This window comes from Apus apus, chromosome 25, assembly GCF_020740795.1.
Source record: "Apus apus isolate bApuApu2 chromosome 25, bApuApu2.pri.cur, whole genome shotgun sequence".
NCBI lineage: Eukaryota > Metazoa > Chordata > Aves > Apodiformes > Apodidae > Apus > Apus apus.
Window position 1 is genome coordinate 3729301 of NC_067306.1, and position 12632 is coordinate 3741932.

General features: G+C 41.5%; 1 protein-coding gene across 7 annotated transcripts in view; it reads right to left on the bottom strand.

Annotated features, from left to right (window-relative positions):
* TANC2 (tetratricopeptide repeat, ankyrin repeat and coiled-coil containing 2) overlaps positions 1-12298 on the bottom strand; it is a 231370-nt gene extending 219072 nt beyond the window's left edge. For 6 of the 7 annotated variants that reach the window (XM_051640277.1, XM_051640278.1, XM_051640276.1 and 3 more), the window contains exon 1: positions 11770-11786. The gene's annotated coding sequence lies outside the window, so the exon portion shown is untranslated. Of the gene's footprint in view, positions 1-11769; positions 11787-12224 lie in introns of those variants that run through there. The other variant, XM_051640273.1, reaches the window with a different exon arrangement.
* Between the last annotated feature and the right edge of the window lie 334 nt (positions 12299-12632).

A 12632-nucleotide genomic window follows, 5' to 3' on the forward strand; every position in this document is an offset into this window, starting at 1 on the left:
ATACAGGATATTCTTTTGGATTACTTTAATCAATGCTTAACACTGTTAAGTTATAGCATGAGCACTTATAAGCATTTTTATGTGTTAACGCGCCTGAATAAACTGTTGTAAACCAGTTACATCAGCAAGAAGAAAATGGACACAAGTGAACAAATTTCAGCTCAGTTCTCAATTTGATGCTGGTGTCACAGCATGACAAAAACATTCAGAAAACCAGAACCATTTGAAAATATAGCCCAGATTTGGGAAATCCCAGAAACAAAAACAGCCTTGACAGTCAGGAAATAAATACTTTGCTGCAGCCAGCCATAGTTTCAAGATCTGAGTTTTGATTCTTACAGAGACCTAGACAGCCACTGCGTATGACCTACATGAAACCAAAATGATTGTTTCCACTGGGAGAAAAAAGTACAAATCAAAACCACGTTATCTTATGTAAAGTCCAAAAAAAGCACAATGTATCAAAAATATGACTCGATCCAAGGTAATGGCAAAAATCAGATGTTCTTTTGACAATTAACAATAAGCAACAAAACACCTCTAGTATCAAAAGGAAATACATGTGTAGTTGCTCATGGCATTCTGACCTGCTCAAACCAACAGCCATTATTTCTGCTCCCAAGTTGTGGGAATACAAAGGCTCAATGTGGAGACTTCTTCAAACTGACCCCATGCACCACTATCTTAAATTTATACACATCCTTGCAGTTCACACCAGAACCAGCCACACAGCATCACTCCTTACACTTTAATATTTATTCAAATCATCTTGCAAAACTTATCTAGAAATCAGTCAGCCAACAACTTGTCACGCTTTATGCTGCCTTTTTTTAGTTTTTTCCCCAATGATCCACAAAGAGCCTGAAATCAGAATATGGAATAGCAGTGGGCCTGCTGCCAGCAGACTTCCTGGAGCATATGGATAAGCTCTTAATACAATGCAGAAAGATGACTTCTTGAATGTAAGCAGTCAGGACAAGCTTCACGCAGAAGTTCAGCACGAGTGTCTAGACTAGGAGCAAACTGCCACCAGATATAAATCTGGGGATTTACAGTACAGACGTTTGACAAGTATAGATTTAAGCTGCCCAAATTCCAAAACTGCAGATGTCAGTCAGCACTCGTGTGCACTGGGATGTGAGAACACAGGTGGCAGCATGGGACATCTGAGGAGGGTAAATCCCCCACATATGCCAGAGTCAGCTCTAGCCAGAGCTAAAAGGGTAATAATTAATACAACAAGATTTACTCTGCATATAGTATTACTCTTTAGTTGAAGAAAACCAACCCAAACATGTTATCATAAAGACAGACTCGTCACTTAAAGATGGTTACAGTTACTCAGCTTCCTGATAATGATGAATAGCTCACTAATAATATGTCATACTTTCTTTAAAGATGGCTTTATCCAAGGTTGGGAGAGAGTTTTCATTCACCTCCGTTTCTAAATGTTCATTTTCATCTATGATTTTCAGTGTTTACAGTAGAATCAAAAACGTTGACTACATAAAAAACTATAGCACATGCAGAGCAAAAAACACAGCCCGGAGCGGGGCCTTATCTGCTTCCCTGACTGCAAAACTGTTTGTCTGTGAGGACAAATGCAGGAGTTTGAAGTTAATCATAATTACTTTTTTAATGCAAAATTTTCATTGTAACCAAGTCACATAAGGGAATACACAGTACACATCAGAGACAAGAAAATCACATAATGGACTTGGTTTACACAAATGACAACATCTCTCACAAAAATTATGTCATTGAGGCAACTATTTCACATAAGATGCCTTCACATCTGACTTAAACTATGTTTCTGAACAGAAATAGCTTGAAACAGATTAAAGAAGCATATTAATGTGCTTACTAAATAACATTCAGTAATTCACTTTCAAATTTGTGCATGCAGCCACCATCTTCAATGCTGATCTCCATTTCCAAAGATCAAAACTACAGCAGCACCACATGGAAAGCTAACCCAGCACAAGGACTATGAAAGCATTCAGTAGACTTGGACAAAGTCTGTATTGACTGGATTTGTTAGGTATTCTTATGGGCATTTACAAGACACAGAAACAGTAAAAAAGAAGTAAGAGTCTGATGCAAAGCTTATCTACATCATGAGGACCCCTGCAGTTACAGCTCTGCTGGGGGAAAAAAGAATATATTGGCCAAGTCCCCCAGCAGAGTGACAACGTGTGCAGCTAATCATCTACCCAAATTACTTGAGGAAGAACAAAAGCCCTCTTTGAAAACCTATCCATGTCTGTGCATGAATTTTGTCTGAACTGATACATAGTACAGTCAGTGTCTGAGTAAGTCTGCAGCAAGAATCCAGATCTGAAAAAGTCACAAATTCACAATTCCCTCTGAATTTCCCTTGCTCTGTGTGCATGCAAGCAAATGTCATGGAGTTTTTTATTCTGTTTTGGACATTTTACAAAGCTTTGCACATTCCAAACTACTCTGTTCCTGTTTTCCTGTATTTGTTCTATTGACCTTATTTTTTTTTTTTTCAAAATAAACTCTGACAAAGTCATTTGTTCATATTTTAAGTTTCTAAGTTTTTGAGATCCTTAAGAATCTAATTCTTTCATCCTATCCCTGCAATCCCTTGAAAGCTGATGTCATCCACAGGTCTAACTAGTACACTCCCAATTCTATCATACAGGTTACTAGGCAACTAACCAGTTTGCATCCACTTTACACCAGCTCTGGCTATGCTACATATATCTAACTTTCCAGACAAAAACATCACAGGCCACCACATCACAAGTGCTACTAAAAGCAATGCAGGGAATTTTTCACCTAGTTACCAAATTTTTCTCAGCATCTTATAGCAGGTAGGATCAATTTGTTCCAGACTAGTTAGTAGTGCCAAAGAACTGAGATTTTTCAGTTCCAAGTGAAATCAACAGAACACTCCATTATTCACTCTTTTAAAATAAATCCTTGGTTTCAACCTTGCATGTACCAACCAAGTTGAGGCTTACGTAATACGAAAATAAAAAAGCCAACTTTTTTTAGTGCCTAGAAGATGGTCTAGCAGTCATCACAGCCCATATTCCCCTGACTTAACTCCCCTCACACTTCCTTTCAGATGCTAGCAACTAAAATCCCAGCACAGACCCCCCGTGACTGAAAATACGTCTCAAGTTCGCAAAAATAAATACTTGCATCTCCTTCTCTCTGGAAACGTGGGCTAATTTAGAACCACACCATTTGGCTTGTGATCACAACTTGTAACTGGCAAGAACTCCCACTGTTATTACTTTTTGGGATAACTGCTACCCACATAGTGCCAGATGGTATATTCCACCTCTGCTGAGGAGGTGTAGCAGCACTGCCTGCTGTCAGCATTGCATTTTCTTTCTTTATTTTTTTAAAATCAAGACATGGATAATATGACCAGTCTGAAGGGAAAGCGGGTGGGCATATGTAGCTCTATGACAGCTGAAGCCTTCAAAAAACAATACTCCTTTTTTTAATTTTGCCTGTTATATGAAAACCTCACTCCTGAAGACAAAAAAGCAAGGGATGCCTTGACACACCCCCAAGGATTAAGCAAAGGTTAGTGCCAATGGAAAGCTGCTCACAACACTTGCAGGCAAACACTAATGTTCTAACTGTGAAGCTGAGAATCTCATACTAATAACCATGTGAATGGTAGAAAATTCAGCTGGGGTCTTCAGATCTTACATTGAAAATGAAACTGGAACATTATTTGAATGTGAGGAAAAAATCCCCATTAAATTAGCAAATGGGAGAGACATTTCTCCCTTCATAAAATATAAATGAGCTATTAATCTAAGATTTAGAAATGCAAAATCTGCTATAAGAGATAGTAAGTATCACACCTCAACTAAGCAACTCCAGAAAGTAACAGGGGAAGCAACCTACAGCTACATGCACAGAGTAACTCCCTGAACCTGTATCATTTTGCAAATATCCTTAAAAATAAAGTCACACGAAGAACAATGGGGCCTGCGAGCTTAGGGCAAGGCAGCAAAATCCACAAGCACAATTTTGATCATTCAAATCCCTATACTCACTCATATTTGCACCCCTCCACAGGCTCTGCTCTACAGCTCTCCCAGCAGTTCAACACACCCTCTTCCTTTTGGCTCTTTCCTCCAAGCACCACATTTCTAAAATCGATTCTCACCACATTTTACTTGGTTCCTCCCCTCTCTCACAACCTTCCAGATTCTATTTTCCATTCCATAAAATCATTGAAGGACAGAAAGTTGTTTGTTTGCCCACTGATGTCCCCTCTGCTCAAAACTTCCCTCTTCAGCAGCCCCCAGGAGCAGCCTGCCTAAGCCTATCTCAATTATCTGCTCGGTGACCAACCCCTTATGTTCACAGACAGGCACTAACCACTGAGGAGAGAGCCAAGATGTGAAACCAAAAACCTACTCACTATTTAAGGGAGCCTGGAGAAAAAGAAGAGGACACAAGGGGCTTAGGCCTGAAAGGACATGATTATTTTGATCAACTTCTTTCAAGCTACAAGCACCGGGCTGTGACGCCCCTAGTGACTCCCTGTGTCCTGCTCAACTACAGAACATGCAGACTTCCCTGCTGACATCTTTCAGCATTAAAACACATACCTCATTTTTACAAAACTGCTGTGCACTTTTATCTTCTAGTTACTAGGCCTCTTCAAATTGTTATCTGGAACATCAAGAGCATCCTACTATCAAAAATAGTTTCTTGACACAGAATAATTGCACAGGACAGAACAGGAGATAAGGCAAAAGAGCAAATCATCTGTTATTGAAGAGGTAAATAAAAGGGACAGACAACAGGAAACACACACCCATCATTGTTCATTGCACCCTGGCTGCATATTGTTCCTTTACTTTCTAATAATATTTCCTCATTAAAAATACTAATTTTATGGGATCACAACCCAGGAGAAGAGGATGGCAGAAGCTCCTTTTTATTGATGGAAAGATGCATCACCAGAATCTGCTGTGCCAGACTGGTGGGACAAAAAAAAAAGCCTGTTAACTACATCTAATCAGGATCACCAGTAATTTCCAGGCAGGAGCCCCAGGAAGGCAGTAAATTGGGATTATTCTTTCTACCTCATACCCAAACATCTGGTTCAGCACAGCTGAGAGACCAGCAGGTTCAGCAGGGGGGTGAGGATAGCAGGGAACAACAGCTGGGTGATGGCACACACAGGTAAAACTTCTTCAAAGAGCAATGGAAGCTAAGCTTTTGTTTGTTTTTTCTCCTAAAACAATAAATAACCAGTTTCCATTTAACAGCTGCAAAAAGAATCTAAATCCTCTAACATTTATACCTCTAGATCCATGACTAGGAAGCTACTCATTTCCCATTTGTTCCTCCTTACAGCCTTCTGCCAGTCATCCTTGTATTTCTTCTCAACTTCATTGGGAACAACATTTCACCAACAGAAGCAGCTCCCTAGAAATGCCAAACATGATGTGGAGCTCATCAGCACAGCTTACCAACATCTAAGCCAACTGCTAAAACACTGACCACAGGATCTAGCTCAATCAGCTTAATACTCTGCAATTCAAGGATGGAAAATTCACACGGAAGGAACTTCAGCTTACCATTAAGGTGACCGGCTGTCAACAGAGGAGACCATAATAGTTTCCAGGTTAAGGATATTAAGACACCTTCAAGAACACCAGTTAATACTTTTCAGCAATTGGAATCAATGCACAACTGCTTTCTGGAACCACAAACACTATAAATATTCATATTCCCATTCTGAAGAGATATTTTACATTGTCTTTAATTTCTATACTTCTCATATGCACTGATGGTTTCTCTTTTTCAAATGCTTTTATCAGGTCTCCCATCCAAACTAAGAAACCAATTTAAATTTTTAAGACAGCCAGCTGAAAAAAAACACATAAGAAAGAGGGGAATCATTCACACCCCACTTGTTAAGGCAACCAATAACCCTCAATTACAGCAGTGATGTTTCCTACTGACTGATTCATAAACACATTTTACTTAAATAATCTGAATATAGAAAAACAGCAGCGATCTGCAGGGTTCTACCTTCCCTGGAAATCATACAGGCATGAAGGAAAAAATGAAATAAACATCTCAAAATATCTAAAAGTAAATAGGAAGATCCGCTAGCATAAAATACAAATTAACCATCTCTCTTCTCACTCTCACCCTTACTAATTAATAAAAAAATCCAGTGTGACTTGCACTGCAAATAAGAATTCACCTATCCAAAATACTTTTCTCATTAATTAGATGTTTACAAATCTCAAATTTAAGATCACTACAATTCAACCATAATTAGCAATTAAAGCTGATGTAGGGAAAAATTAAGTAACAGCACATTCACCATTAAAGTGAGGGAGTCTGAGAAAACCCACACATTTATCCTATTCACTGTTATTTGGGAACTGTACCTCAACTGCTGTGCCAAGCTATTCCAATTTTTCATCTCAAAAATATCCCATACAAATTAGGGAAGGTGATGGGGTTCAACTGTTCAGCTGAATTTTGTTAGTGATGTATTTATACAAGCTTCATGTTTTAAGTATTACACAACAGAAATCTGCAAAGTGTTCCTGATCTCTGAAAACAAAGTCACCTCTTTCACTGGCAAAAAACCTAAAGATATGGAAAACAGGGTATAAAAACAAATAATCCATCACAGTGAGCACATCTCTCCTGTCTGACATGCAACCTGCTCTAAAAGAAATTACCACAAACTTCCAGATACAAAAAATTGAGGAAAGAGAAACAAGGAAGCTTGCCACTACCCTTCCAAGCTTGGGAAGGGCTGGGATCAGGGCAGATCCACATTTGCTATTTGCATACGCTAGCAGCTCAGCACAGGAACAAGCACAGCTTTCAGCTTTCTCTGCTTTGATCAGCATAATAAGGTCAGAAATGGAATCAGATGACTTTTCAGAAACTTCTATGAAATGGGACAACATGAATGGAACTGCTTATGGTGCAAGAAAGGATAATTCATACTTACCAGTATCTTCACTTTGGACATCTACTACTTTATTCTTTCTCATGAAGTACAACCAAACAACTAAGGAGCAGCAAGTTGCTCCAAGACTTCAAAATTATGAGTATGAAAGACCTTCAACAACAAATCACCCTCCAGTCCAACAGAAAAATCACCAGCAACTCCAGCCTTCATACCACAGAGCTATCAGTCCGTTCTGGAAGATACTCCTTCAGTCACCAATATGTTCTTTTCATAAAGGACAAATAAATAACAAATACTGGTAATAGCTGAAATGTCAACATGCATGATTCATCACCCTCTTCATTAGTTATGCCAGTTCAAAAGAGAACACCACTCTAACAGATTACTTCCCTACCATTAGCTCATACAACATCATTCCTCATCAGCGTGAGGGCCCCAGCTCAAGAAGGCAGCAGCATGTGGGGACTTGCCTGCATAGGAATAGTAACATGAACTCACTAGGATTCTTCATGTTCCTCAAGTATCTACCTCTGTCTTTGCCAAATTAGCTCTTAAGGATTACTACCTAAGGTTACTTCTTTGGTAGAGCTAAATAATTCTCATCTTTACAAAGCAACAGGATTGGTGGTAGGGGAGAAAAAAAAAAGCCACTCAAATATTAAATTCAAAAACCAACATTTGAAACAAATAAGCCCTCCACTCAGAGCAAGAGAAAGCTTCACTAAAAAAATTATTAAAATGACTGGGGAAGCAAAAGTTAGACCAAGGTTTGTTTTATGTGGAATACATACTAAACCAACTACTACATGCATTTTATAAACACCATAAATAAATAATGAGTCCTTTGAAATGAAACAATCCTGCAATGTGGCACAAAACCAAACTTCAGTCACATAGGCATACTATACTTTTTATCATTAATAATTAATGTTCTCTTATAGAGTATTTTCAAGATGGAGTTTCTCACACCACAGTATAAATTCACTTATTTGACACATTTTGCAAAGGTAGGTAGTAAATGCTGCCCAGGAAGAAAACCAGACTGTTCAGGGAACTCTCCAGATTAACCCAAGATTTCTCTTCCTGGGGATATGAAGCACTATCTTATTATCACAGCACCCAAAACATGCAGCATTTTTAATCAAAATCCAGTAAAGTAACTTCTGCTCTCCCATCAGAATCCCACAGCCAATACCATGCTTGGAACACAAGTGAAATTCCTCTCCAGTTTGTCCACCATCCTCATCACGAAACTAGATCCTTTGACCACAGGCTGCTTAGGTAGATCCTCAATGAATTCTACCAGATGGGGCAGCTTCACGGGACAATTTCAAGACCGGGCTCTAAATTCCAAGTTTCTCCTTAATGTAAGTACACAAAACAAGCTGCTATCTCCCCTAATTAATGTAGGGTTTGTATTTACAGTAATTACTTTTTAAACGAACGTAAAACAAGCAACGGCGTTTTAGCCCCATAAAATAATGGAACTGGAGTAATTTTAAGTATCCCAACTATAATTTGTTTTTTAAAAGCTCATAAAATCCAGTTGGCAAATAAACCAGAGATGAATGATCTAGTTCACTCCATGCTGCAAATATTTGCAGATGCAGTGAGCTTTAAACACTAATTTATCTCCAGTGAATGAAACAGGCATACTCTCTACCCTGAAGTTAAAATGAACATGTTATTCCAAGATGAAGAATTAAAACTTTAAGAGTCAAAAATAATTGGTGGGCTTAGTCCTGTTCCCAGTGAAGACCATGGGAACCTCCCACAGAGCTTACTGGTCACATCACTGGGCCCTGTGTGACCATGCAGCTTTTGCATATTCTACATGTGCTGATAAGTTCTGGTATGTATTTATTGTATGGGAAGCAAAGTGCAAGACAAGCTGAAATGACTGATCAGGCTGACCACAAGGAATATTATCAATGCCATATACAAGGCTGTGAGTATTCTTTGTGTAGCACTGAGCAAAACCAAAACCCAGACCCAGGGAAAGGCACTCCCTGTACATCAAAAGGTACCATTTGCAGAGATGTTTTCAAGGCATCAGTTCACAATTGGCATCAACCATTCAACTGCTGCCATGAAAGAGAGATCCAGCCACATGATTTCCTACTCCTGAGTTCTCCTCCTGTCACCCTTGTGCTCAACAGGTCAAGTTCAGTTTATCGATCCAGCTAGAAATGAACTTTGCAAAAATAAATAGTTTTCATTCACCCACCAGCTGCTCAAGCATTTAACTGGATATGAGAGAGGGCTGCAATGCCACAGCACTGCGGGTGGGAGAACATGGACAAGAGGTCACTGCTTCTGCACCAATTCTTAAAATCAGCTTAATCTCATCAAGAAACTACCCTCAGAGCCATTTGCTCGTCTCGATGTCAAAGGAAATCATCTTGCCATATCATTCTGCTCTAAAAGAAAATTCATATTCAAGTTTAAAGAATCAATGTGTATACTCTGGCTTTACACATCAAAAAGACAAAATCATGTGGGTGGGGCTTTTTTAATTTTTAAAGCAAAAGATTTTTCTTCGTATTTCATGGCATGGAATTACATGTCACCAGCCTCCCAGCTGATCACAAATTTACCTACCTGTAGAAAAGGTAAACTTAGATCAAACATAAGGAGGAATATAATCCTTTTTTTCTTATCATTTTTAAATGAGAAAAAAAAATAAATATAAATAAGTTGGGTGGGTTGCAGGTTTTTTTTAATGAACCAAGAGGTTATCTTAAGAGTTTTCTTTCTGCCTTCCTACTGCTTTCCTTTTGCTACCTAATAAAAAAGTAAGATGTACTATTACCAATTTTAACAAGCATGCTGAAATTAAAGACAATTTAAAATTCTAAACTAATGAAACTTAAATGTGTCATAGGCAAACCAAAGAAGACCTTGCAGATAAATTGTTCTTTTATATATATATATTTTTATATATATATATATACCCAAACTAAAACCTGCAGAACCGTGTACAGAGTGCATAAAACTCTACGTGATGCACATTTGGGACTTACACAGTTCACATTTATGGACATCAATATTAATAAATGAGAACCTACAAGCAGAAAGTTAGGCCTGGCTTGTCTGTAATGTTGCATTAAAAAATTAATCTTTTAACAATTCATCGCACATAACGGGTATGCTCATGGATTTCTCAACATCAGCACATGTATCACTTGTATTCTGTAGGTTTAATTGAAAGTAAATCTAGTGTATGTAACCCGAAATGTTAAAAGATAATTGTTAGAAGATATGTTTTTGTTCAGAATATGCATCTTAATTAAAAAAAAACAGAACACAAGCTCATGCAGAATCATGGGAAAACCAATGGAAAAGGCAGAAAGATGAGAACAAGACAGGAATTGCTACAACTCAATCACTATTGATAAGGAATTTATTCTATAAAATTGTATTAGTCATCTGGTGACACTAAATAGGTAACCAGCAATTCACATCGTAATTACAAGCCTAAATCTGCACAAAAGTATGCCTCAGTATTCTATGACAACTGTCTAGATACAAACAGGATTCAGCTCCACCACTCCTCCCCACTCAAATGAAACCGGTGGCAAGTCTGGAGCACACAGTCTTCTGCATTTATGATGCACTTACTACAAAAAAAGCAGCACAATTCCAAGTGATTTATTTTTTAGAAGCCCTGATGTCATAAAGGCCACAGACCTCAAATGGTGTGAGATGGTCTTTGCCCAAGCACTACTGCTTCTCCCCCACAAGTTTGCCCACAGAGCCAAAAAATGAGATTTTGATTACGACAAGTCACGATGTATTGTATTTTCATCATTCAACTGCACCTTCATCATACGTTTTCTAGATAAACAAACCTCTACATAACATAGACACAATCTAAGGCATCTCTCACCACTCCAGTAAGAAAGCCTCATCTGACTGTACTGGCAAATTCTCTTCAATGTTATCACCAAAAGACACTTCATTTCACTAGCTTATTTTCTTTTTTTTAATTATTTTTTTTTATTCTCACATTAGGAATAGATGTTTCCAGCTGCAGGTTTGGTATTTTAAGACTTTGAGGATGAAATGAAACAAACAGACGACACCCAACCCTTAGCATTTTGAAGAAATCACCCCGAGCTCCAACCTGAGAAACGCTGCAAGCATTGCATGGCCATGTTTTTATTCCCTGTGGCACGTTTGCTGTATTTCTTCTCCTTCTCCCAGTTCAACACCGATTTGCCCCTGATCAGCACACTGCAGCTATGCTACCCGCTCCTCAGCAGCACTAACCAACCTTCATCATGTATTTAATTTCTCTAGATATCTCCTCTTCCTTACGCTACGTTCACCTGGATAAAAAGCCTAAACCCCACACCGATGCATCGTTCTCTAAACCAGCTTACCACCTCCCAAACACTCCTTGAACTTCCCAACACCAACGGGGATGGGGAAACGTCTTTTCCTTGCAAAACACACACACCTCACAGAAGCTGCCCGCCTCATCATCTCCCCTTCCTTTCTTACATTTTAGCCCCCAACAACCAGCCCACGCCCGCCAACAGAGAGATGCTGTGTGTCATTAGACTCCACACTCCTTACTCACCCTACGGGAGGGCTCAGGGGGAGGATGTTTAACCCCTGTTTTGCTCCAGCACCACAGAACGGCAGGGAGGGGAGCGCCTGCCTCACGTGCACGTTACCTGCAGCACAATCCCTGGAAATACGGGGCCGTTCCGCAAGAAAAATCCCTTCTTATCACGTCGTCCCCCCCCCCCCCCAAGATCGGCGTTTGAAGGGATGGAGCCGAATTCCGCAGCGCGAAATAATCCACCTACCTCTGCCCAACTGCACGCTGCTCTCACCAAGAATAAAAAAATAAAGATTTCTAACTGAAAAGATGGGTCTTCTCGGCAGCCGAACCAGCACGGCTGCTCCCGCCGCCCCCACCTTCCCGGCCGCCCCAAGTTGGATGGAAGGGAGAGCAAACCCCCCCCCCCCCCCCCCCCCTCCCCAGCCGGGCCAGCCCCCCCAAAACCCGCTGTCACGGACGCGGGGGCTGCACCCACCCCCTGCCCCTCGGCGGGGTCTCCCGGCGCGGCGCGGGGGGGGAGGGTCTGGCCGCGATTCCCACCCAGACACCGCTCCCCGCCGACATGTCGCCGGGCGTCGCCCCCCCCCCCCAACCTCCCCTCCATCTGCCGCGGCGGGGGGCGGTGCGGGCACACTCACACTCACACACACACACTCACACACACACACACACACTCACACTCACACACACGGCTCTTACCTGCCGCGGTAGGTCGCGGGGCTCCCCCGGGCCGGCCCGCACCCCCTCGCAGACCCGCGGGGCGCGTCCCTCTCACCGCATCGCCCGGAGCCGCCGCCGGGCTGAGCGCGCGCCCGAAGGGGAGGGCTCGAGGAGGGGTTTGGGGGGGGCCGGTCTCGCCCCTCCTCGCCTCCGCCGCTCCCCACGCCGTCCAACTACCACAGCGCCCTCCTCCTCCTCCTCCTCCTCTTCCTCCCTGCCATCCGCCCGCCGCGGCCTCCCCCCCCAGGGAGCGGAGCCCCCCGCTCCTCTCAGCCCCCCGCGCGGCTCGGAGCGCGCGGCCGCCTCACGGGAGCGCGCTTGGGGGGCGGGGGGGGGGGGGGTTGGAACGGGAGAGGAGCGCGCGGGGCGGGGACGCGCCGAGGGGGA